We start from the raw sequence: 13,560 nt of genomic DNA on the forward strand, positions 1-13,560 counted from the left end.
GGAGGGATCGCCGCTGGCAGCCGCTCCGGCGGAGCGTGATCATCCCCTTCAAGATTGATGAATTGAATATTAGGAATAATTAGGCCAGGATGAGGTTTTGGTCTCGCTGCCGGTGTTTCATCAGCCGCCTCCTCGGCCGTGAGCACCGTGCGTCTGTCGGGCTTGGCCGTGCCGTGCCCGCTGCCTGCACCCCGGGGCTGCCTGCCGGGAAGTGGCTTAGGGCTTGTCTCATGGGTGCTGTCCCTGCACCCTGGGGACCCTCCTCATGGGTGCTGTCCCTGCGCTGTGGGGACCCTCCTCATGGGTGCTGTCCCTGTGCCGTGGGGACCCTTCTTGTGGGTGCTGTCCCTGCGCCCTGGGGACCCTCCTCATGGGGACCATCCCTGTGCCATGGGGACCCTCCTTGTGGATGATGTCCCTGCATGGTGGGAACCCTCCTCGTGGGTGCTGTCCCTGCGCCCTGGGGACCCTCTTTGTGGGTGATGTCCTTGCATCGCAGTGACCTTGCCTTGTGGGTGATGTCCCTGTGCCATGGGGACCCTCCTTGTGGGTGCTGTCCCTGCACCCTGGAGACCCTCTTTGTGGGTGATGTCCTTGCATCGCAGTGACCTTGCCTTGTGGGTGATGTCCCTGCACCGTGGGGACCCTCTTTGTGGGTGATGTCCTTGCACAGCAGTAACCTTGCCTTGTGGGTGCTGTCCCTGCGCCATGGGGACACTCCTCATGGGTGCTGTCCTTGCACAGCGGTGACCTTGCCTCGTGGGTGCACGGTGGCAGCTCTGGAGGGCCGGTGTGACACTAGAGGGAGCTGCGCTGTAGGAATTGTGGAGCTGGATGTGCCCCCCATCCCACCCCATCCCACCCCATCCCACCCCAAGGGAAGCGGCACCCACTCCAGGGAGCGGGACCCGCTCCCGGCAGCCCCGCCGCTGCCCCCTTTGCCATCCCGGAGCAGCTTTGCTTTGGTACCTGGACACGGAGCGGGGCCAGAACAAGCCACCCCTCGCCCCGGGCGGTGTGCGCTCAGGCAGGGACCTGCCGGGCTTTGCACGCGCGTGTGTAAGACGCTAAGTGTGAGCTGGGAGCTGCTGGTGCGGGCGCTCCCGAGGTATCGGCAACCCCGACTCCCCTGGGGCTGGGGCTCCCCTGCAGCCGTTGCCCGCCCATGCCCGGCGTTGCAGGAGGGCAGCCCCTGCCCAGCCCCTGCCCAGCCCCTGCCCAGCCCCGGCTGCTCCGATCCCGGCACGGGGAGGACGCGTTTCACCAGCAAGGACAAAAGTCCTCCGGCTGCGGCGAGCCGTCTGTCCTCAGCTGCCCTCCTGTCCTCATCCTGACACCTCCCGGTGCTCCGGCTGTGCCGCAGGCAGCGTGCCGTCCGGTGCGGGCAGGAGTGCTGCGAAGGCAGCAGGGGCCGTGTTTGGGGTCAGACACCTCAAAAGCACCATCTTGGCACGATGGGATCCCGTGAGATCCCATGGTCCCCTCTCCTCTTCGGTTTGGGGGTCACCGCTACCCCCACCACCTCCAGGCAGACAAAACTAATTGGAAATTAATAAATCTTTCTGCTGTGCGCTGCTCTCCCAGTAAATCCCGCTCCCGGCTGCACGGCGGCTCCCTGGGACGTCCCTCTCATCGCTGGGCCCGGCAGGGAAGCCCTCCCCCGCGCGCGGCACCGTGCCCAGCCCTGGCTCTGGGTGGGCAGCGGGATGGGCTTTGCCACGGCCGTGTTTGTGGGTGTCTGTGGGCGTTTGAGGGGAGCAGGGGCTCGGGGACCCAGAGGCAGCTTGGCCGGCGGGTGGCCGCGGTGCCAGACGGCGAGGCGGCCGTGGCCGGGGACAGGGCTGCGGTGAGCAGGCAGGCAGGCAGGCAGGCAGGCAGCAGCCCGGCTCTCCTGCCCTGCGGTTGTGCCGCACTCTGGCCGATGCCGGTGTGTGCTGGCCCTGGGCAGCAGCCTCGAGGGATGCAGGTTTGCTGGCGCTCCCAGGCACCCTTCTGCTTGTCCCATCGCCCGTCCGTCTGTCCCGCCGTCCTTAAGGGCTTTCCAGCTCTGGCTGCTTCCAGCACGAACCCCGGTTCGTGGCTGGGAGAGCCTGAAACCCAGCCCGTGCGCAGGGGCAGCCGTGCTCGCCCGGGCTGCCTGCGCTGGGCTGCCGGACGCTGCCAGCCTGGCACAGCGGGCTTTGCTCTTGCCGCCCGTTTTCCACCGCCTTTTCTGCCTCCATCCCCGGCCGCTCACCCGCCGCTCCCCGTGCTCCAGCCCTGCGGCGGGAACGCCGCGTCCCCCCCGATGCGCAGCCTCGCCACGGCCCGGAGCTGCCCGCGCTGCCCGCCGGCTGCCCGGCCTGCAGAAACGCAGGGGCAGCGCCATAGCTTCCCCCGGGCCCCCGCAGTAAAAATCAACCTCTGCGATCGCTTCCAGAGATAATTCCCTCTGTCCCCCTCCCTCTGCAGAAAACACCGAAGGGAGAAGAGGAAAAAATATCCCCCCGGCCGCGGCAGCCCCTTCGCTTTCGGTTCGTGCAGCACTTATCACGTTAGGAGAGGAGCCCGGCTGCGGGGAACAGCATCTGAATTCCCAGGGCCCCGGAGACAGAGTATAATACATTTTCTCTCTTGCCCTTTCATCAAAGCAGCATGAAGTTTCTAAAGCTGGGATTTTTACGGCGCGTTGCTGCTCCCTTTAACAGCCCTGATGTGTTTTTCCTGACTCTTCTGCCGGCTTTCGCTGTGCCGATGACGGCTCCCTGCGCTGCCGCGGCACGCACCCAGTGCAGGAGCTGCCGTGGCTCCTGCAAGGGAGCTGCACCCTCCCGGCAGCCACCGGAGTGACCCGGCGCGGTGGAATTTGCCCGGTGGCACGGGATGAACCGGCTGCCGCGGCCCTGGCCCCGCCGCAGCGCCCGCCGGCGTTCGGCTGCCGTGCCCCAGTATGGATTTGTCTCCCGCGATGGAATAAATCTCTGGTGCGTGTCGGGGCGGGGACGGCTCGCTCCGCACAGACGCTGCCCATCGATTTCAGCGCTGGGCATGCACCGCCGCTGAGCAGCTTTTTTTAATTACGCCATCGTGCAGGCAATTGAATCGAGTCTAAATGGGTGCTCTTGGCCCTCTGCTCTAATTAGCTGGGGGGGATTAATCACTCGGATGGAGGGTGATGGCACGAGATAACTCAGGGAAAAATATCCCCTGTGTACGGAAGCGATTCAGCCCCTCACTTGGGGGCTGCTCTGCAGCCGGCGGGGGGGGCGGCTCGCCCCGGGGTGCCCAAGCACCCATGGGTGCCCGACGGGCTGCAGCCGTAAGGGCGTGGGGCTCTGCGGTGCTCCTGAGACTTTATTTTATGCCTCTGGCCCCGGGGATCATTTCACCGGTCAGCCAGCCCCGGTGAGAGGCGTGTACCTGGCAGCGCAGCCCAATCCCCCTGCCCCAGCCCTGAAGCTCAGCACTGCGGGCGCGAGCATCCTGCTCCTGCAAAGGGGCTCTGGGGTCCAGGCCGGCGCAGCGGGCCCTGGCGCTCCCGCGGCACAGGCACCGGCGGTGCGTGGCTTCACCGGTGTGTGCCGTAGCCAGTCGCTGGATTGGCAGGGGGTACAATCGTGCCGTGGTGCCGTGCACGGTCGTCCCCGGATCGATGGGGAGGTTGATAACTGGAGACCGGCGGGCTGCACGTGGCTGATGCCGAGGGACGGGAGGAGGAGCGTGTCCGAACCGCGGCCGTGCCTCGTCTTCCCCGCTCCCGGGCCGCGCGGCGCGCGGGTGGCCTGCTCTCGCCCTCCATCCCGCCGCCTGCGTCCCTTTATCTGCCGAGCTTCAGCTTATTTTTAATGCCTGGGGATTTGTTGGCGATGCAGCTCAGGGCCGGCGGCTCGTCAAAGGGAAGGCTGACAGCGAACTGATAACACCTCTGCTGCGCGAGAGCCTGCGAGTGCCAACCCGAGCCCCCCGCGTGCCGGGAAAGCGGCAGCTGGGGCTTTCCCAGCGGTTTTCCAGTGCATCCGCCTGCCTCTGGTGGATAGTGTGGCTCAGAGGGCTGGGATGCTCCCCGGGATGCTCCTTCTGGGGTTACCCAACGCGGCACCGCCAGCAGACCTGGGAAGAACAGGGGATGGGGTTTGACTGCGGAAAACGTTTCCCCCCGGAACAGCATCCCTCTCCCCGGAGGAGGGAAGGCTTTTGCAGACTTTTGCAGATTTTTGCACTGACGATTGCTGCGTGTTACTGGCAGCCTGCAAACTCGGGGAGAGCTGGCGGCACGGCACGGCACGGCAGCAGCCGCCTGACGCGACGATGGTTGGGGCGCAGCCGGGGGTTTTTCGGAAGGTCCCACTTTCTGCAGAGCGGCACGGCTGGGAGGGATGGGGACGGTGCGCGGCGAGGGGTGGCCGCTGCTCCCCAACCACCGCCAGTGCCGGCGGGGGGATGCAGGCGCTGCCACCCGCCCCGCAAACAACCGCACCCGTCCCCGGGGAAGCTGCGACCACGGGCACCCGGCCTTGCTGGCCCTGTGCCGGAGCCGGGATCCTGTACGGAGGAGCGTGCCGGTGCCGGCGAGGCTTTGCAGGGCGCCGGCTCCTGAGCTTCACGGGAACGCGCTGCGGCATCGCCGCTGCTTTCTGGCCTGTGAAGTTGGGGAGGATTTTGCTGTTCAAAGCCTTCTGGAGAGCTGGCTGCTCCCCAGTGCCGAACTGGGGAGAGATCTTCTCCCGGCTGTGTTCTGCTTGGAATAAACAGCGCGTGCAGATGCAGATGAGCAGGAGGGGAGAAGTCTGCTGGCGCGCTCAGCTCCGGGCGCTGCAGCGGCCTGAAATGGCTCCCTGACAGCAGGGGAGGGTGAAGGGAGCAAACGTGGTTGTTCCTGGCCTAATGACCAGAAATTCGGGGCCGTTTCCTCTCCCTGCATCGATTTTCGTCCTTCCGACGCTTCCTCAAATGGCTCTGCCGGGCGCTTCCACTGCCAGGCTGCAGGCCAGAGTTATTCGTGGCTCTGGCAGAGCCTGGCCCAGCAAGGTCAGTCCTACCCCGGGGCTGCTCGTTCAGCTCGGCTGGGCTCGGCTTGGCTGGGCTGGGCTCAGCCGCCCCGGGGCCACAAGACGGAGGATTCGGTAGCCCGAGCCGGTGGGGAGGAGGGAGCACAGAGCCCCGCGGCCGCTGCGGCTCCGCTTTTGGCAATGGTTGAGGCTCTGCAGGCTCCGCGGGGGCTGGTTTGCAGCATGGTGGCTTGGAGCATCCCCCGTGCCGCATCCCGGGCTCTTCACACGCCTACTGAGGAGGGACCGTGATGGGGGGATCCGGTGAGGAGAGGCGGAGGGGGTTTGGTGAAGCCGAAGGCAAACCGAGCTGGCTCCCGCTTGCCATTCCCAGCAAAGCACCCTTCCCGCAGCGGGACGGGTGGGGAGGCCGGGCTGAGCCGGCAGACGCAGCCCTTGGGAAGGAAACTGCCTGTCCGGAGGGACAGCGGGACGCTGGAGCTTTACCCCGGGGGTCCCGCTGCCCACACTGTGCCCCCTGCACCCCCTCGCCCCACCGGGATTCACAGCCCCGCCGGGCACGGCAGCAGCTCATGCTTATAGAGGCCACAATGTGGCATCCATTTAGTGTCCTGCCACGGCACGGAGGAAGCCTTGGTCCCGCTGGGCTCTGTTAGGGATGGGCTGAGCCTTGGGCCGAGCCTTGGGCCGGCCGGCTGCTCCGGTGTTGTTCGGGACCCGCAGAGCGGTGTCGGCGAGGAAGGGTCGGGCTGGCAGTGAGCAATGGGCCCTGGCTCGTGCCTGGCGGGGCAGAAGAGCCGGCGGAGGGTTGCAGAGCACCCAGGCCCGTAGGACCTGCTGTCGTCCTGCCCCGTCCTGCCCCGCTGCTTTGTTTTCTCTCTTCCTTCCCTCGCAGCAGATGCTGTCACCGCTCTGCTCCGGGACCCTGCGTGCCGGAGCCGTGGCACATCCAGACCCCACCGGTGCCTCTCCGCGGTGTCCTGCACCACGGTGCAGAGCGTTCCCCTTACGGCATCGTCCCTGGGGCAGCACCCCGCGGCTGCTCCCGGTGCCAGGCTGGGGCGAGCAGGACACGGGTGTCCCCAGCGCATCCCATCTCGTGGAGTGGGGGGGCTGCAGTGTTGCTCGAGCCTCGGGACCCCGCGTCGGCATCCGCCGGGCAGGGGAGAGCGAGCTGCGGGACCAGCCGTGGGTCGGCACTGGGGGTGCTTTCCCACCCCGCAGGGGTGAGAGCAGCCGGTTCTGGGCTGTCTGAGGTGCAAATGGGTTCAGTTCATGGGTGGCACCAGCCACATCCCCGCTGCTCCCAGTCTTGTCCCCAGGGAGGGCAGGGGAGAAATAAAATAGGCAAAAATCGGGGCCGTGGGACTGCCCCGGCTCCCTCAAGCAACCCTTGCTGGTACTGGGAGCAGTGGTGTGTGCGGCTGGGCACTGACCACGGCAGAGCATCCCCCAGCACAGTGCCTGCCTGCACCCATGGGTGCCCTCCCCACGCCGGAGCTGCAGCGGGGACGTGTGCCCCCCGCCTGGGGTCTGCAGGGCCCCTCCTGCCCGGGGGTGCTCCCCAGAGGTGGGGGCCGGGCCGGGTGCGGGGCTGCGTGGGCAGCACCCGTGTTTTGGTGCCTGCAGGTTGGAGCGGGGCAGGGGCAGGCTCCGGGCCGTGCCGGTGCCGTCCCTCCCTGCTCCCCTCATTCCAGCCTGGCCCGGGGGGCTCAGAGGGGACCGTCCCCTGCCGCGGGGACACGGGGCACAGCAGGGAGGAGGGGGCTGCGGCGGGCGGGCGCAGGGTGGGTGCATATGGCAGGGGTGGGTGGCAGACCAGACTTGCTCTGCTATAATTACTGTCTGAAACGCCTGCGGATCTCCCAGCCCTTCTTCGTCACAAACTCGCAGGGACTATTTTTACCTCCCCTGCGAGCTCGTGCCGCGTGTCAGGGCTGGGAAGGGGAGCTGGCCGCCCCCTCCTGCCTCTGAGGCCGGGAGGATGCTCCCAAAGACCTGCCTGTGAGCGCCAGCCTGGCCAGTGGGCCGGGGACCGTGTGCTGGGGACCGCATCGTCGGGACCGTGATGCTGGGGACAGTGTGCCAGGGACCATGTGCTGGGGACAGGGTGCCAGGGACCATGTGCTGGGGACGGCATCACTGGGACCATGACGCTGGGGACAGCGTGCCAGGGGCCACATGCTGGGGACAGGGTGGCGGTGACCATGTGCTGGGGACGGCATCACTGGGACCATGATGCTGGGGACAGTGTGCCAGGGACCATGTGCTGGGGACAGTGTGGCGGTGACCATGTGCTGGGGACCGCATCACTGGGACCATGACGCTGGGGACAATGTGCTGGGGGCCTCATCCTGGGGACCACGTGTTGGGGACCGCATCGTTGGGACCATGATGCTGGGGACAGTGTGCCAGGGACCATGTGCTGGGGACCCCATCCTGGGGACCACATGTTGGGGACAGCATCATAGGGACCATGATGCTGGGGACAGTGTGCCAGGGGCCACGTACTGGGGACAGCGTGGCAGTGACCATGTGCTGGGGACTCCATCGTTGGGACCCAGATGCTGGGGACAGTGTGCCAGGGGCCATGTGCTGGGGACCCAGATGCTGGGGACAGTGTGGCAGCGACTGTATGCTGGGGACTGCATCATTGGGACCATGATGCTGGGGACAATGTGCCAGGGGACAAATCCTGGGGACTCCATCGTTGGGACCCAGATGCTGGGGACCACATCATTGGGACCATGATGCTGGGGACGATGTGCCAGGGGCCATGTGCTGGGGACCCCATCCTGGGGACCACGTGTTGGGGACAGCATGCCAGGCACCACACACTGAGGGCCACATCACAGGGACCACGTGCCGGTGACCACACGCTGGGAACCGTGTACCCGTCACCATATGCCGGGGCCGCGGTGCTCGGCACCCCAGGTACCGTTCCTCCTCCTGCCGTGAGCGTGAGCGCGGGTTTTTGGCACCGATGGCCAGGGGCCGTGTCCCCCCTGCACACCCTCGCACGAGAGCCGGTGGCGAGGCATAGGGCGCGTGGGGACGGGGACAGGGACACGGCTCGCCAGCCCTGGCTTGGCCACCCTTTCCCCTCGCCCCGCGCCAGGGTGCCGGGCACCTCGGTGATGGGCGAGCGCGGGCAGGGGCTGGCAGGTCCGGTGCAGCCCTGGCTGGTGGCGGGGGAGCCGGGGCGGGTGACATTGAACGCGTTGGCTGCGCAAAGGCATGTGAATCTCTGTAGTGCCATTCTTCTCGGGGCTGGATCTCCTCCAGGGAGGAGAGCTGGCGGAGTGATTTAATTCACACTGACTGCAGCTGACCTTGGAAACCCGCCGATAGACGGCCGCCATCGATGCTGGCTGGTGTCGGGAGGGAGCGAGAGCCTGCTGCGGGTCCCATGGGTGCAGGAGGGATGGGGGGAGCCAGGCAGGGACCCCATGATCAGCTGGGCACCCCGCATCCCACCCCGGTGCCCGGCTCTGCGGGGCGGCTGCGGGAGCCCGGAGCAGAGCCCCAGAGCTGGGTGCTGCTGCTCGGTGTCCCCTGGTGCTTCTGGGCTGGGGCCTGGGTCTGTCACAGCTCAAGGCGGTCAGGTGGGGCTGGGCCGGACGAGCGGCTCCCCGAGCGTGGGTGCATGGCTGCGGGAGGTGCTGCCAGGGCTGGGGGTGCAGGGGGTGCCCAAGTGGGGCTGGGGGTGCGGGAGGTGCCCGAGCCGGGGCTGGGGGTGCAGGAGGTGCAGGAGGTGCCCAAGTGGGGCTGGGGGTGCAGGAGGTGCAGGAGGTGCAGGAGGTGCCCAAGCTGGGTGTGGGGGTGCAGGGGGTGCCTGAGCCAGGGCTGGGGGTGCAGGGGGTGCCTGAGCCAGGGCTGGGGGTGCAGGAGGTGTCCAAGCTGGGTCTGGGAGTGCAGGAGATGCCAAAGCCAGGGCTGGGGGTGCAGGGGGTGCAGGAGGTGTCCAAGCTGGGTCTGGGGGTGCAGGGGGTGCCTGAGCCAGAGCTGGGGGTGCAGGAGGTGCCCAAGTGGGGCTGGGGGTGCAGGAGGTGCCTGAGCCAGAGCTGGGGGTGCAGGAGGTGCCCAAGTGGGGCTGGGGGTGCAGGGGGTGCCCGAGCCGGGGCTGGGGGTGCAGGAGGTGCCTGAGCTGGGTGTGGGGGTGCAGGAGGTGCCTGAGCCGGGGCTGGGGGTGCAGAAGGTGCAGGAGGTGCCCAAGCTGGGTCTGGGGGTGCAGGAGGTGCCCAAGTGGGGCTGGGGGTGCAGGAGGTGCCCAAGCTGGGTGTGGGGGTGCAGGGGGTGCCTGAGCCAGGGCTGGGGGTGCAGGGGGTGCCCGAGCCGGGGCTGTGGATACTCCCAGGAGTTGGATTTTCCACTGGTAAAAACACACCCACGGTGAGCGTTATCCCTCCGAGAGCAAGCGCGGGGGAGCGGGAGCACCCCTGCAAGCACCAAACCCCTTCCCAGGTCAGCTGTGCCGGTAGCTCCGTCAACGTGCTGCAAAACGCACCCGGGACCTGAGCCGGGGGGAGAAACCTGCCCGCGGCTGCAGGCGGCGAGGCGGCATCGTGCCGTGCTCCCTGCGCACGAAGCTGCTGCCAGCGGGCGCTGGGGACGGCGCGGAGGCTGGCGCGGCGGGGATGTCCCTTTTCTTGCTGGGACACGAGGAGCAGCGAAGCAAGGAGCAAAAGGCACGCTTCGGGCGCGCTGTCCTGCCTGTTCGCTGCCTTTGCTCGCTCCGAGCCGGCGGCCGTGGAGGGGACGCCTAGGGGCAGCTCTGCCCGCGGCTGCGGCGTTGGCGGCAGAGGGCCCGAGGTGCTCATTATGGGAAGGTTTCGATTCCTGGTTCGCAGCCGGCTGTTGCGCTGCTGATGGCGGGTGCCGGAGCCCCGGTTGGGTGGGTCGATACCCAGGGGCGCGGTCGTAGTGCCATGGGTGCTTTCACAGCACCTTCCATCTCGGGAGCACCCTGGGAGGTGGGTGAATGCCGCGGCCGGAGCTCAGCACCCGGCGGAGATGGGAGTGTCGGAGGCCGAGCCCGAGTCTTGGCACGACCGGGTGCCCGTGTCTCCGCTGGCGGGTCCTCGGAGGCGCCCAGAACGAGAGCCCGCTCCACCCTGCACCCCTGCTACCAGGGCACGTGGCCGGCGCTGTGCCACGCCGTGCCGGCCGTCTGGTTGGGTGGCTCTGGGGGCCCAGCTCCTGCCAGCCCTCCCCTGGGGCACCAGCCCTGCGGGGACCTCGCGTTTGCTGGCGCCGCTGGGGAAGGTGGGGACGGGGCTGTCACATCCCGGCCTCCCGCGGTCCGCGGCAGTTTTGAGTCCTTTCCTGCTGACGCCGTGGGATGCTGCGAGTGCGCTTGGTCCTGCCCCGGGGGAGGGAGTTTTGCTTTTACGACTTGGCAGCTGCAGCAGTGCTGTCATCACGTAAGGGGGGACGTGCCAGCTTTGTCACTGCAATGAGCTTCAGCTGCGTCTGGCCAAGGGACACAGCGCTTTGCAACGCCATGCGATGCGATGCAATGCAGTGCAACGCTTTGCAGTGCGATACAACGCAAAGCAACACTTTGTAGTGCAATGCAACACCAAGCAACATTTTGCAGCGCAACACAACACTTTGCAGTGCAGTGCAGCACAAAGCAACACTTTGCAGTGCAACACAATGCAACCCAACGCAATGCAACACAACGCAACGTGATGCAATGCAATGCAGCACTGCAATGCAACGCAACACAACGCAATGTGATGCAATGCAACATGACGCAATGCGATACAATGCAACACAACACTTTGCAGTGCAATGCAACACAACACAGTGCAGTGCAACACGATGCAATGTGATGCAATGCAACACTTTGCAGTGCAACACAACACTTTGCAGTGCAATGCAGCACAAAGGAACACTTTGCAGTGCAGCACAACGCAACCCAACGCAACGTGATGCAATGCAATGCAACACGTCGCAATGCGATGCAACACAACGCATCGCTTCCCCGCTGCAGGCTGAGGCGTGCCAGCCAGCCCGACCCCTCCGCACTCTTCCCCTGCCCGTGATGGTGCAGATCCGACGCCGGCCGCCCGCCGGCCTTTGGCCAGCCACTTCGCCTAATTCCAAGCCAGGTGTTTCCCAAAGGGAGCCGAGCCAGATGACATTTAAAAAGCCCTGTAGTAGCTTGAATATCCTAACCTGCCTCTCGGAGTAATCCTTGTCTTCTTTTCCCCTACAGTTGTTATGACAATAGTTTCGCTGGGAGGAATTGCTTTAACCTCTCCTCTTAATTGGCTCTTTCCTGCCAGGGCCCCCTCTTTTGCTGCTGCAAACCTTGATTAGCTCGGCGGTGCAGCTCGGCTGCGCGCCGGAGCGAGCTGACGGCGGGGGTTTGCCAGGCAATCGTACCTTTTTTGCATTTTTATGCTCATTTAGAAAGCGAGGCTTGGGAAGAGCAGTTTGAAAGGGGTTAGGGATGCTCCCTCGCACCGCCGAGCTGGAAGCTTGGCTGGCTCCCTTTGGCTCCAGCCGCCGGCGCTGAGAGCCGGTGGTGTGGGTCGGGCACGGTGCCGTGCGGCGGCACACCTGGGAGGCCCGTAGTGCCGAAATACAGCCCGGCAGCTGGGCCACGACTTCCTCGTGGAGCCCTGTGTCCTCCCCATGTCCCCCCGTGTCCCCCCGCGTCCCCCAGCCCAGGGCAGCCTCAGCCTCCTCCGGCCGAAGTGCCGGTAAAACGGTGAGGAGGGCGGTGGGATTGGGTTGGATTTGCATAGAAATGGCGCCTACAGATGTGGGATTGCGTTAAGCATTCGAGCGCTTGGGCTTGAACTCCGGTTTCTTTTTCCCGGCTCTGTGTTGCATGGCGGTGGCCGGGAGTTGCAGCTCCGTGTTGCTGTGCAGGCCAGTGCCGGTGCTGCCGGTGCTGCCAGCCCCGGTGCTCCCTGCTGCCGCGCAGCCGTGCGTATCCCGAGCCGGGGTGAAGCTGCGGGAGCGGCCGGTGGTTCAGGCAGCGTTGCAGGACGTGCGCCGGAGCCGGGATCCCCGAATCCTGGGAGCGGGGAGGAGGGGGGCAGCGCGGCCGGGAGGGGAGTGGTGCTGAGGACCGGGATGTGCGGATGCGGCATCGCTGCCTTTCCAACCCGGCTGCTCTCCGGCAGGGACACCGATGGCTTTCCCAGTGCTCCTGCCCCACGCCGGCTGGGACAAAGCCCTTGCGGCTGCAGTGGGCTGGCGCGAGCCCCCCGCGACCTTCGCTGGCCTGGTCACCGAGCCCTGCTCCGGGGCACGAGGGAGCTGGGGTCTGCGCCGGGGTCTGGTGCAGGATGGAAATGCTGATTGCTTGTAATGGGCGCTGGGATGTGATGCCCAAGGAGCTGCTGGGAGGGTGACGCCTGGGGGCTGCGGTGCCGGGAACCCGAGCCACAGTCTCACCCGTGAGCATCTCTGCAGCGGCCAGCTTGTCCCCAGCCCTGCTGCAGTGGGAGATGCAGTGATCCAGGCAAAGTTGCCCCCCCAAGGTGGACCCCTGCTAGCTGGTGTGCAGCAATGCCGCCGATGTGCAGTAATGGCGCCGATGTGCAGCAATGGCGCCGATGTGCAGCAATGCCGCTGATTGCAGCAATGCTGTCGATGTGCAGCAATGGCGCCGATGTGCAGCAATGCCGCCAATGTGCAGCAATGCCGCCGATGTGCAGCAATGGCGCTGATGTGCAGCAATGCCGCTGATTGCAGCAATGCTGTCGATGTGCAGCAACGTCGCTGATGTGCAGCAATGGCGCCGATGTGCAGCAATGGCGCCGATGTGCAGCAATGCCGCCAATGTGCAGCAATGCCGCCGATGTGCAGCAATGGCGCTGATGTGCAGCAATGCCGCTGATTGCAGCAATGCCGCCGATGTGCAGCAATGCCGCTGATGTGCCAGAGTGCCGCTGATGTGCAGGAGTGCCGCTGATTGCAGCAATGCTGTCGATGTGCAGCAATGCGGCTGATTGCTGCAATGCTGTCGATGTGCAGCAATGCTGCTGATGTGCAGCAATGCCGCTGATTGCAGCAATGCCGCCGATGTGCAGGAGTGCTGCCGATGTGCAGCAATGCGGCTGATTGCAGCAATGCTGTCGATGTGCAGCAATGTTGCTGATGTGCAGCAATGCCGCTGATTGCAGCAATGCCGCCGATGTGCAGGAGTGCTGCCGATGTGCAGGAGTGCCGCCGATGTGCAGCAATGGCGCCGATGTGCAGCAATGGCGCTGATTGCAGCAATGCCGCCGATGTGCAGGAGTGCTGCTGATGTGCAGCAATGCCGCTGATGTGCAGGAGTGCCGCTGATTGCAGCAATGCTGTCGATGTGCAGCAATGTGGCTGATTGCAGCAATGCCGCCGATGTGCAGGAGTGCTGCTGATGTGCAGCAATGCCGCTGATTGCAGCAATGCCGCTGATGTGCAGGAGTGCCGCCGATGTGCAGCAATGCCGCTGATTGCAGCACTGATGTGCAGCAATGCTGTGGCTGCCCCTGTCTGTGGGAGGACGGGAGCGATGGCAGTGCTTGTCCCCGGCACGGCCGAGTGCCAGCCGGGCGGGTGGCGGTGG

The 13,560-nt window shown here is 65.9% G+C and overlaps 1 protein-coding gene across 1 annotated transcript in view; it reads left to right on the top strand.

The window, feature by feature from the left end:
* The window catches only part of SND1 (staphylococcal nuclease and tudor domain containing 1), a 132,481-nt gene that overhangs the window by 49,803 nt on the left and 69,118 nt on the right, over positions 1–13,560 (top strand). The window lies entirely within an intron of this gene.

Source organism: Nipponia nippon, unplaced genomic scaffold, assembly GCF_047370975.1.
Source record: "Nipponia nippon isolate SJK-2023a ecotype South Korea unplaced genomic scaffold, ASM4737097v1 scaffold_3, whole genome shotgun sequence".
In the NCBI taxonomy this organism is placed as follows: domain Eukaryota; kingdom Metazoa; phylum Chordata; class Aves; order Pelecaniformes; family Threskiornithidae; genus Nipponia; species Nipponia nippon.